General features: G+C 48.0%; 1 long non-coding RNA gene across 3 annotated transcripts; it reads right to left on the minus strand.

Moving 5' to 3' along the window:
• Positions 1-308: 308 nt before the first annotated feature.
• LOC141731110 (uncharacterized) lies at positions 309-10,166 on the minus strand. 3 transcript variants are annotated; one of them, XR_012583039.1, is made up of 5 exons: positions 8,679-10,160; positions 6,549-8,553; positions 3,414-6,462; positions 1,535-1,647; positions 314-617 (listed from the first exon to the last, which is right to left on the minus strand). It is a non-coding gene; the product is annotated as an uncharacterized LOC141731110 (long non-coding RNA). The 3 variants fall into 3 exon arrangements; XR_012583038.1 differs by having other exon boundaries at positions 309-617; positions 1,535-6,462; positions 8,679-10,166; XR_012583037.1 differs by having other exon boundaries at positions 311-1,647.
• Between the last annotated feature and the right edge of the window lie 2,711 nt (positions 10,167-12,877).

Genomic DNA, 12,877 nt, shown 5'->3' on the forward strand with positions numbered 1-12,877 from the left:
TATCCTTTACATGCCCATAAACATCTCTTGAGCTTACAAACATTGTGGGCAGCAATTTTGCCACAGGCGAATTGTGGGCAGCAATTTTGCCAGAGGCTCTCAGGAGACCTCAGCTGGGGTAGGGTTTGGAATACTTGTACAAGCAACAAATACTTGTAGCTCGGGGGATTGAATGGCTCAGGAAGGGGATGTCTGGGAGAGTTTCATAAATGCTCTGGTGCCTCCATACTCCTGCAACAAGCAAAACCTGGATCCCCCACCCCAGCATGGAAAAAGGTCTCACATCTTTGTAGCTGCTCTGAGCCCCCCTCAGACCTCAGCCCAAATCTGCCTTGTTGGTGTTCCTCCACCAAATCATCCAGTAATTTATTCTAAAATCTAATATTATTAGATGTTTCCCTTAGTAATGAATTTATTTCCATGCCATTTGGCAAAAAGTAAAAGTCACGCCTCCTGGTAAATGGTTAATTTTCCAAGTTTGTGGGAAACAGGCAGAGGAAACAAATGGCTTCAGTAGCTGTGAAATAATCTACAAGGCAGAGTGTGTCTCCTCATCTTCTTTCAGAAGGTTTTATTCAGCTCAGGCTTTCTATACAATCCAGTGATGAATGAAACACCTGGGAGCAGCACAAAGTAACATTATTTATGGAGAATAGTAAAAGAGCATCCCCTTTCTTAGCATGCAGTTTTGGTAACAGCAGAACTTCTGGATTTAAATTAGATTCCTCTCACCTAATTTCAATTCATCCCAAACTTAAAAAGAGGTCTAGTGCAGAGCTGTTCTCTTGGTCTTCCCAATGCTCCTCCCATCTTTCAAACATCCATCCCTTGGTAAAGGCTGGAAGATCATGAACACACACTGAGCACCCTGGCTGTCCTCTCCTCTACACATATTTCCCCTCAGTGAGCCCTAACCATCCATAAAGTCACACCCCACCATCATCTGGGGCATTGGAAACTAAACTGAATGAAGAACTTGCCTTTATCACAGCTCAGTAATTTGGTAAACCCAGATTTTGATCCTTACAAAGAACTGCCAGAGCACCAAAGATTATTTGATGGGTCACTGCAAGCATCCTGTGCAGGGTGGGCACCTGCCTTTCAAAGCTGCTCCTCCTGCTTCCAAACTCACTGAGTTCTTTGCAAACACGCTAAAAGTTTGTGCTGGGTGCTGCCAGCTGACTTTGGTGGAACCTGTCTTGGCACCTTGCTGAATCAGGGCCCCCACTTGGAAGGGCTTTATTCATAAAATTATAAAACCATAGGGTGTTTTGGGTTAGAAAGGTCCTTTAAACGTCACATAGTCCAATCCCCCTGCAATGAGCAGGGAGACCTTCCACACACCTCACGCTTGCTAAGCCAGGGATGAAAACCCTTTTCTTCTTTTCTTTTTTCTTTTATTTTTTGTTTGAAATGGTTTGTTTGCTAGTAAATTCACAGTACGGCTGAGGTAGCACATTTGTGTTGTTAGGTACAAAGATAATGGAGGATTAAAATGCTGACAAGTGTGTAGAGAGGAAAATGATTTGGTTACCTCTTAGCGATGCAGCAGCAGCTGGAGTGAGCCCTGCATCTGTGGCTGCTTCCAGGCAATTACTGCCTCCCTCCCAGCGCTGCTGACAAATGCTGCTGCTCTCCTGCTTTGAACTGTCAAACGCAAAAGTTACCGTGAGAAGTGGTTTCCCTCCTCTGGCCTTTCTTTCAGCTCTGCTGTGATCTGTTTGGAGTGTTTCCACGGGGAAAAATCCGAGCGTTTTTGGGACGGTGAGCCTCGCCTTGCGCTCGGCGCCTTTGTGAACTTCACAGGTTTCCTCATAAAACACCCGAAATGGCTCCAGCAGAGTCTTTAATTCGGGTTTAGGAGGAGCTCCTGTCCCAGAGCGTGGCTTTCCCGGTATCCCCGAGGCTGAGCCAAGAGCCCATTACCCGGGTGAGCGAACTCCCCTTTGGGCCAAGCAGCGCCTTCCTCCTGCCACCTCCAGCCCTTGTGAAAACAAACACGGGCTCCCTAAGTGCAATTAGCATCCCAGGAATGCCAAGAGAGGGAGATTAATCATTCATAAACTAAACAAATGCTGTTCTGATCCCATTAGCCAAGAGACGGCGTCTCCCGTTAATTTACTTCTGTTTGAGGTGTATCTATTAACCCCTTTTAATCAGCTATTATTCTAGTTAAACTCTTAGCTGGGCTTGGTTATCAGAAGATGGGACCCTTATGACACGAGATCAAGTTAAGATTATGGAAAACTTGTCAGGAATGAAGAGCCTTGCATCCATAATTAAGTTATAACCTAATTTGAACAAATGAGGTCTGCTTCTGAGGAGGCCCCTGCATCACTGCTTCCCCTGAGCATCCTCTTCCCTCCATAGAGGTCTCTCTGCAGAATTTTGTCAGCCTAAACTCAACCAGACAGGTGTCACCATCATCTGCCTTGATGTGCTCACCCCCTGACACGTGCAGCTCTTCTCTGTGGCTCCCTTTGTACCTATGACAGAGCTGAAAATTTAATTTTTTAAAAAAATGTCAGAGAGGCACCTGAAGTTAATACATTTACCAGTTTGCAGCCCTGCACTTAAAGTCAATTCCTGGCAGTGGATCCGTGTGTCCCAGCAGTGGGAATGGCTGTGGCAGGATGGGCTGTCCCATTTAGGGAGCACGCTGCGGAGGGAAAATTTAATATTGGAGACTACTGGTGTCAGTGTATTAGATCTGCAGGTTTGTGAGGTCACCCTCAGTGAGCAGCTTCATTCTGCCCACACTTAGGAGCAGTTGGGAGCAGGGAGGAGAGGTGTGTGCCCTGGAGATGTTGCTGGCATCCCATGTGGTGCCAACTGGTCATGGCACTGCTGCTGGGTGAGATGGAGCAGGGCAGCACGAGGTTCTCTCCTGCTTTGGGGTCATTGTGCTGTATTTAGTGCCATGAAGGGGATGCCAAAAGAGCAGGGGTCCCAGCCTGGCAGCAGAGAGTGGCCAAGTGCTGCTGCTTCTCCAGTTATTCAGCCTGAAACTCAGTGGTGAGAGGAAAAGGTTGTGTCCGGTGTTACAAATACCATTGCTCACCCAGCACCCGAATTTTCCACTTTTTGGGTGTATAGCACAGCTGGCTTTGTCTCAGTGGGCAGCCCTAAAGGGGCTGGAGCTGAGCCCTGGGAAAAGGCAGCCCTGCACCCACAGAAGCAGAGCTGATGCTCTGGAAATAAGAATTTTGATTAAATTGCTCGGTTTCTATTTTAAGAACCTGAACAGCTCAAATGGATTTCATTTTCCTCCAACTGAGAACAGAATTTTAAGAAAAATTTGCAATTTAAGCCTGAAAATCTTAGTGCCAATTACATCCATTTCCACTCTGGGGATCACTTCCATGACAACTCCACGCAATCAACCAAATAAAGCAAAAGGAGGAAAGTCTCACCTGAGCTGCCCAGCTCCCAATTAGCAAAAGGTAAATAACTCTTATTTTCTCTCTCTTGCTTCTTGGGCTGTGATGGCTGATGAGAGTGGTGAGATGAGAGCCCTCCCTTCCTTCTTCAGTGCATAAATACTGCATCTTTGGGGATTCACTCTGGTTAATTTAGGAGCTGCTTGAACTTTGCTCAAAGGCGCCTGCGTGTTACTATCCCTCGGAGTCGCCCGCTGTATTTGTCATAGCTGAACCTGCAGTTCATTAGAGGTACAGAGTCAGCTAATTACTCCCAGAAAATGTAGTATAATTTTATGAATTATGCATAAAATATTAACTACTTGTGAAGTTCACGGGTGTATGTGTAGGGACTGCAGGGCAAACGCTTCCCGGCTTGAGGGCTGTACACAAACAAATAATGCAAATATTTGCTCTGGTGTTGCAGGCAGGGTGGCAGCACACCAAAGAGTGTCATGGAGATGTGGGGTCCCCTCCAGTGCTCAGCCCATGGAAGCAGATGCCAGGCTCAGCACTTCTCCAGGCTGGAGCTGGAGTCCCCACTGACAGAGTCTCACTCTCCAAGCCAAGCTGATTTGGGAAGGTCTGTGCTGAGTTGCATGGATGTTGGCCAAAGTGCTGCCTTTTCCCAGCCCAGAGGTGCTGGTGCACTGGATCTGAAGGTATCCAGCCTTCTCACAGGCCAGGTGCACTGGAAGGACAAACCCTCAGCACTCCCAGCCCAGGGGAAGCCCTGCTCTCCTGCAGACGCAGCACAGGACTGATCCAGGATTTGATCCATGGACATTCTCTTCAAAGGTGCAGATCAGCAGCAGCAGTTCCCCCTGACAGATGCTCATTTCAGAGTTCACCAGCATGCTTTGGAGACATAAAAATCAATAGAAGAGAGGGAACAATAAAGTTTCATTGTTCAGTAATGAGGTAGACAGCATCTATCACAAACTCCCAAAGTGCTGCTCACTGCAGAATTCTCCTCCACTGGCTCCTCCTGGCTGGAGATAAAGAGTCTCTGGTGCTGGAGCTGAACCTCAGCTCAACAGAGATAGGCTTAGCTGGGAGGAAAAGGAATTCTGGAAGCTGATCATCCCTCCATGGTCAGACTTCACTGCTTCTTCCTCTTGTGTTCAATATCATTGCAGCACCCTGATACTTTCAACTCAAGGTCTTGAGCTCCAAATCTTGACCTCCAAAGGGTTCAGGAGTTCATGCAATTGTTTGATTTACTCCCAGCACGAGGATGTCCCCATCAGCATTGCTGAAGTCCATACAGGCTCTGTGGACACCTGTGCCAAGGGCAGGGCTGGGAAGCTGGGACTCCCTGGGTGAAAGGGAGGACACCAGAGGAGCCACCTTAAACCCTTTGGCTGAAAAGATGCTGATGCAAGTTGTTAAAACAGAGGAATCCCCTCTATGTTGTTAGGGAGCCCAGGAGGTGACAGGGGGGGATCTCAGGGCTCACTGCAGGGCTGGGGACGGGCAGTGCAGCTTCGGGCTCCTTTCAGAGCTCAGTCCAGGCTCCTTTCAGAGCTCAGAGCAGCTCCAGGCTCTCAGCTCTATCCCTGTGGGTCCCCACCTGCCCTCCCATCTCCACCATGAGCATCACCCAGAAAAGCATTTCTTCCCTACACCCACAGCAGCTTTTATAAAACAAGCTGTGCTTCATTTAGTATTATTTTAGCATTACTTTAAGTCATCTGCTTTTTTCCTATTCTTTTTCCTCCCCCCCATGCTTTTCCTGCTGAAGAAGTGGAAACGAGCTGCTGTTGGAGTAGAATTCTTTTTGCTTTACCCAGAAAAACCTTTAAAACCTTTAAAACAAGGCACATGCTGCAGTGACCAGGGGAGCACAAGCTCGTCTCTTGCTGGTGACCAGCTCCCTTGTACTGTCACGCTAACAGGAAGAAAAATGCAGTCACCCTTGCTGCATATTCTGGCAGGGTTATTGTCAACTTATTATTTTTTGACTCGGAGCCAAAAATGAAGGGCATTTGCATCTTGCAATTTTGCTGTTTGCTTGTCTTGCTTATGTTGCTGGAAATGACCTACAAGGAGTCAACAGCAGGCAGCTAGGACAACACAGGAGTGGGAAAGAGATGAAGCTGGGAAGTTCATATCTCACCCTGAAACATCCCACAGTATTTAGTTAGTGAGAAGAGAGCAATTAAAAAGCACATGGATGTTACATCTATAGATTTATTCTGATTTTTCAGGGGTTTGTGTCATAAGAGAGCACATATGGGATTTGGATTTCTCCCTGAAAAACAAAACCACACAATTAAAATAAATATAGCAACCAGATGCTAACCTGTACATGGAGATGACTCTCATTAACATCCATGCAGTCAATGCAGAAAAAGGAATCACCTTGCTTATTTTCCTTTGTTTTATATTAGACCCTATCTTAAAATTGTTTTGCATCCTAAAGTCTGAGGATACCTTATTGGAAGAATTTACATAGATGTGATAATGAAACTGTACAAATATAATTTACTGTAAGTGACACTGAATTAAATAAGCAAGAAAAGGTGAGGATTTTTGTGAAATACGGCTTGTCACAAAAATAAAATAAAATAAAAAAGTCCTAAGAATAATGTCTTCTTAAAGACAGTTTTGCATAAATGCTTTGTACATCTGACAGGGCTGGAATTGGAATATACTTTTTTTTTTTAGGTGTCAAAGCCCCAGCATTGACTGAAGAGTGGTGCACTCTGCAGTCTTTGGTGCAATGCCTGGTGCATTACGCTCACGCTGTGAGACACCTCCTCTCAGCTTATGAAATGGTTAATTTTCAAAGATAAGAAGAGTTGCTGTACAGCAATCAAATGGAAGCTAATGCACACCTAAGGCTGCAGGCAGCAGCTTTCTGAGCTGCTGGCATCGCACGAAGAGTGGGGAAAGAAAAAAGAATAAAAGAAACCTGAATGTTTAATGTGTGAACAAAATATTCTCTATCCACACACTTCTGCTCTGGTGACAATGAAACTTTACACATGTGTTGGTGTTGGCCCATAGACTTCCAGCAGCATTGTAGGCACCAGAGCACCTGCACAAAAAAAAAAAGGATTAAAAGACTGCCTTTGCCAGAGGGAGGTTCCTTCTCACCTGTCTCCTTCACAGGAAAAATCTTACCAAAGTCCCTGGAGTGATTTTCCTGCATGCAGGCAGAGGGACTTGATGGAGGAGGAGAGCAGAAGGGACAGGCAGCCTGGAAATGCTGTGGGTGCAGGATGTGTGGGGAGCCAGCCCCGAGTCCCTGCAGGGCTGGGGGCACTGAGGCACCGATGGGTGCAGAGCACCCCTAACTGCATCTGCTGCACTGGTTCAGCAAAAGCAGAATCCAAGCATTGCAAACACTCTCAGAGTGTTCTAACGCTCTGTTATCAGTAAATCTCTCCTTGACATGTCTGATGTCATCAAAGGTCCCTTTGCAGGTCACGGTGGCTGTCCCCTCGTGCCACGACCCAGCGAAAGCCAGTGATGCCTTGGTGACCTTTGTCTCAAGGTCGCAGTTTTATGAACTTGGCAAATGTGTTTCTTATTCCTTCTCTTTTGAACACTCTTCTGGTGACAGCCCTGGAAGGCAGCCTTACACTGCAGCTGTCTTTTGGGATTCATCTAGGGCATTTTTCAGGCTGGGTTGCTTTTTCCAGGGTGTGGAGTTTGTGCTGGATGGCATCTTACTGGGTAACGTCGTTGTGGGGCAGGTTCCATCCTCTGTTCCAGGTTTGGAAACAACTGGGAGCAGGAAGCAGTGAGAGGCTGCTAAACAAGCCTCTCACACCTAATTATCATCAGGCAAAATTAAATAAAAGAGAAATGTTTATGCAGTCGGTAATTACTGAGCACAGCATTCACGGAGCAGCTTGGGCAGATCCCTCCGGCCGATGCAGAGGCTCCAAAGGAGAAACAGACAAAGTTTTTAGTTCTCTTCTTCTGTGAACAACTCTCTGTACCCTCCACTTTGTGATTATTTCTTTCTGAGGTGAGTAATTATCAGCTGTAGAGAGAAAGCTGCTGCAGTGTGAGGAGCAGTGCAGCTCCGAGGAGCGGGAGGGACGCACGCATGGACGGACCCTGCCAATGTCATCCAAGGCCACCTGCAGCTGCAAGGGCTCTTCTGAAGACAGCTGAGCCCCAAAACGGGACAAAACTGAGGCAGCACAGCGTGTTTCTCTCCTTTAGAGCCAATGGGAGGCTAAAATTCCTGCTCCACCCAAAGGGCAGGGATGCTGAAGCATCCCAGAGGACTTTCCCTGCCCCTTAAGGGTTGCAGGAAGACTGAGGCAGCTCACACTGGGTGTGCACAGCCACAGCTGCCCTCAGAAGGATCCGACCCCCAGCTGATAAAGCACGGTCACACACAGGTCATTGTAACACACCACCCATGAGTGTCCCTTCCAAAAATAGCAAATGAGAGGAACAGCACCTTATCTGCCCACAGGCGTGTTCCTGGCTGGCTCCCTGGGGAACAGGGACCAGCACCAGCTCTGCAGGCAGCCCCCAGACACCCATCCCTGACTCAGCAACTTCAGCGGCAAAAAAAAAAATTATTCCAGGAGGTTAAATTGATTGCCAAGGAGGTCCAGCAAAGCTGACAGCCTCCGAGTGGCTCAACTTCATTTAAGTTATTTCAAGGCAATTCCAGGAGGGCAAAGAGGAGAGCGGCACGGGGAGCCACCGACGGCCAGCCTGTTCTTAAAGAGCACAGCTGCATTTTCTGAGGTCATTCTCCTTTCTACTTCTTCTTCAAGGAATAAAATTTCTTGTAGAATGAAACCTTTTTATTTTCTTGTTTGGGTTTTTTTTTTCCCCCTTATTTTTAATGCCTGGGTGGCTGCCGAGGAGGGCAGAGCTGGCCCAGTGTTCAAGCTCTGAACCAGGGAAGCAGGAGCAGTGCTGGGTGACTGCATTTCAGGAGGCTGTGGCAGAGCCCACACGCAATTCCACAAGCACTGCAATTAACTATTGCACTGTTGGGTGCCAAATAAATTACCTGAGTGGCTGCTCTGAGGCACTTAGGCTGTGGAGCAAGCAGATGATGTACTATTCACCAGATATTTTCATAAGTAGGAGATAAGAGAGGCTGGAGGAGAGCAAATCAATGTCTTTTTTAGATCTATGGTGCTTGAAGCATCTGTCAATGGTGAAGAGTAAATATTTACTTTTCAACATAAAGTCCATATAATCACTTTTCTATCAGTCACTTACTGCTCCTGAGTGTTTCTTACTACAATGTTGATATTTGCATTAGCTACTTACCCTGGCTCTGAGATTCATACAGTTGTCAACTGCTTTTAGACTTCAGCTGAAAATCCCTGGGTCCTGCACCACAGCTGCTGCAATTGCTAATGGCAATTGAGAAGAGAAAGCAGTGATATTTCCTACAGCAAATTGCAGGCAGAGATATAGACAGAGCTATGGCATGAAGGTTATAATAATAGGCTCCCCTGTGCTTATTAAATTAGGGATCCCATTGGATTCACAGTGTGCAGTTGTGGGCAGGACATGGTGAGGAAAACTTAAATTTGGAGAAAGGAAATGTTGTTAAGCCCATTTTATTGCTGGGAGAACTGAGGCACGGAAGTTGAAAGTGACCTTGCTCAAGGTCAGAGGCAGAATTGTCTCAAAAATTGAGAAACTGAACCCAAGTCTAAAAGCAGGAGGATCTGCAAATTGCCACAGGACCATTCCTGCTCCTTGTGCACTCAGAACTGACAGGAAATCACCTGTGCAAATGCTTTCAGGTCGATGGAGAGAAGGAGCAATGTTGTTTGACCTGGGCAATATCCAGGGCTCAGTCTGGTACAGCAGAGCAGCATCAGGCACAGCCAATGGCCAGGAGTGAACACTGCTTCAGCACAGGGTCCACACTCAGAGACACCCAAAGAGTCCATTTAAAAGCCTCAGAAACAGCTCCAAATATCCTGCAAAAAGCCTTGAACAGCAACTCCCATCTCAACCATCAGAAATTACTTTTCACACTTTGCAAGCAGAGGGAGAACCAAGGACTGGTGGGGCAGCTGGAGTGGGACAAAGGCACAGGATGCCCAGCTGTGTGCCCTGTCTGTGTGACACTGACTTTACACTCCTGTGGGGTTTATTCCCAGTGTTTTGGAACAGGCTGAGTGAACCACAGGGTCTGGTGCATTTTCAGGACGGGATTGTGCTTGTGCTCCTGTGTAAGGCTGTGGGGCAAGATGCATGATGCCCCTGGGCCTGAAGGCTTTTTATTTTTCCTCATTTTTTATAGTACAGAAAGGAGGTGAAGGTTTGCCTGAAGGGTGAGTGCTTGTGGGGAAATTTCAGCACAGCTCTGCTTTGCACACTTCTGCCCCAGCTCCCCCATCATCACCCCAACAGCAGGGCTTGGAACCCAGCAGAAATTAACTCTGCCCATGGCTAAGGGGCATGGTTAATTCTGAAACCTATGAAAGAAAAAAACCCTCCAAATTTCAGCCAAAGAAATAACCATGGTTTATGGTTAAGCAGGTCCCAACAATTAGCTGTGCTGGGACATTAATCTCAGCTCACACCTCTGCTGGCCGTGCTCCTGCGCAGGGCCGGATCCTGGCTCGGTTACTCCCGCTCGCTCCCACCTCGCTTCACAAGCAGTAATTCAAGCTGATGGAGCCCTTCTCACAAAGAGCTGCTCCTCGGTGTGCAGGTGGCAGGACGTGGCCGGCAGATCAGCATTTCGTGCCTGCCTGCCCGCTGCTTCCCCCTTCCCTTCCCTTCCCTCTCTGCCCGTCCTTCCCGCAGCGAGTGGTCAGCGTTCTCACCGCCCCGGCGTGTTGACATGCCAGAAATATCTCTGCTTCACTGCCTGTGCTCTTGGAAGTATTTTGCTGCTCTCTCACCTCTCCATGAGAGAGACACATTCATCTGTCAGCTTATCGGAGGAATTTCCAACAATCTGTGGCAATGCTACAAGTCTCAATCTTGCTGTAAGTACCTAAAGCCAATTAGCATACAAGATGTTTCCCTCTCACGAAGTGCACCACTGGCCTAAGGGCTTATTTTTTTCTGTACATCGGGATTTTTTTCCTTTTTAAATTTTTTTTCTTTTTTTTTTTTTCAGGGCTAATAGCTGTTGAAGCACACAGCAGCATAGACAGGGAATGGGACAGGATCCAAACGGATCAGCGAGGATTCACGTTTTCCCGATGAATCCCTCAGTGGCTCAGGGATGCGGGGAGCCGGGGGGATCCCTCTGCCCGGAAGGAGGCGGGGACCGGGAGATTCCCCTTCCCGCTCCAGAGGGATGCGGGGGGGGCGGAGGATCCCTGTCAGCCTGGAGCAGAGGGATGCGGGGGATTCCCGCTGCTCGCTCACAGGGATGCGGGGAACCGGGGGCTCCCACTGCCCGGAGGGTTCCGGCGGTGCGGGGAAAGGCTCGGAGGGATGAAGGATGCAGGGTGTGGGATGCGGGATGAGGGATGCGGGATGAAGGATGCGGGGTGTGGGATGAAGGATGAAAGATGAAGGATGAAGGATGCAGGATGAGGGATGCGGGATGAAGGATGCAGGATGTGGGATGCGGGGTGAGGGATGGGGGATGCGGAATGGGGGATGCAGGATACGAGATGTGGGGTGCAGGATGAGGGATGAAGGATGCGGGGTGCAGGATGAAGGATGCAGGATGCGGGATGCGGGATGAAGGCTATGGGGTGAGGGATGCAGAATGAAGGATGCGGGATGAAGGATGCTGGATGCAGAATGCGGGATGCAGGATGAAGGATGCTGGATGCAGGATGCAGGACGCAGGATGCGGGATGAAGGATATGGGATAAGGGATGCAGGATGCCCGGGGAAGCGCTCCCGCTGGCCGGGCCGGAGCGGCTGGAGCTGCTGTTTCCCACGAGTGCCCTCTCCTGGAAAAGGCTCTCTCCACGCGTGCCCGCCCCGGACATAACGACGGAGGATGCCGAGGTTTAAGAGCGGTGAAGTTTCCCGTCTCCTCCCCCTCCCCGTTCCCTCTGGCCCGTGGGATTGCTGCCAGAATTCCTGCCTCTGGTACTTCTCTCCAGCCGTACCTTTACATTTATTTTGGGGCATAATTAATCCTTTTGGCGTGCCAACTTTCTCTTGCCAACAGAGCCCAAACGAAGGCTTGTCCTTGCCCATGTGCTCTCAGCTGGGTGATGGCCAACAAACTTTGTCCTTGCTCCCAGACATGCAGCATGCCTTGAGTATCCGAAAGGATAAAGGACACCTACATTCCACATTCCTGGGTGCCTTATTTGGAATAGATCCATGCATTTCCCAAAGGTTGGATTTAAAGGCTCAAAGCTGCAGCAGCAAAGCTGGCCCACAGCCCTGTGGGGTGTTTCTTGTAGCCCTGAGGATGTTTTTCATCCTCCTCTGGAAACAAAGCTCTGATATGGAGCACTGCTCCACCATATGGGTGAGGATTGGGATATTCTTTGCATGTTTTCCCTGTAAGAACCTCTCCCTTCCCACCTGTGTCACCAGTTAAAGCATTCTAGGACAGTGAATCCTTAAAAAACCCTTTTCTTTGAAGCTGAGCCATGAGCTCCTTTACCATGGCTCCATCAATAGTTTCTCCTGCAAGCAATTAAAGCACCCAGTGAAGCAGTGGCTGCTCAGGAGACAAAGGTCCTGCCCACCACGACACCCCGGCAGATGAACCAGTTAAGAGGAGCTCAGGCCAATTTATTTCCTGATAGATAATGATGCGAGTTCTCACCAGGGATCTGTAATTTTCTATTGATGAAACCCTGCCTTTTCTGATTTGCAGGGTTATCTGTCTTTCTCAACTTCAGGCTCTTGCCAAACTCGCAGGCAGCCCTGTGAAAGTGCTGTGTCCCACAAGAGCCATGTATTTTAATATGATGTAGTTTTCTTTGCCCTGGAACCAGGATCAGTTCTCCATGCTGACAATCCATAAAAGACCTAATGACCCATCTGAGGAACATTAACCAGTGCTGTGGCCATTCCAGGCAGTGTTTGTTTGTTTTTTGCCCCCCTGCTTGGGAGTGTAATTTGTGGAGAGGATCTTTGGGGGGTGAGTTAGATCTTCAGAGATCTTTTAGTGTTGAATAACTAAAAATCAGACTGAAGGGTGGTTTAGGCTTTAAATTTGAAAGCCTTATTTATCAAGCCAAGCTTTGTTAAGAGCTGCAGTGGGCTCCAGCAGGGTCAGCAGTCTGCACATACCCTAAAAAGTGAATTTTTCAGGCAGAAACACATTATTGCTTTAGCCAAGAGCTTGCACAAGTGACTGCTCATTTAAAGGAATTTTTGTCTTCTAACTTAATTGTCTCTGCTCATAATTTAGTGCCTTATAAAAGAGAACTATTTACACCCTGCTGTATTTCATGATCTATAGTTAACATTTGTGTTTAGCTGGGAATTACGACCCCTTGGTCTCTGAGAAACGGCTGGAAATATTTAAATGCCAAAGGAACCTTCCGAGGTCAGAGCCTTTCTGCACTGCT

The sequence above is a fragment of the Zonotrichia albicollis genome, chromosome 17 (genome assembly GCF_047830755.1).
Source record: "Zonotrichia albicollis isolate bZonAlb1 chromosome 17, bZonAlb1.hap1, whole genome shotgun sequence".
NCBI lineage: Eukaryota > Metazoa > Chordata > Aves > Passeriformes > Passerellidae > Zonotrichia > Zonotrichia albicollis.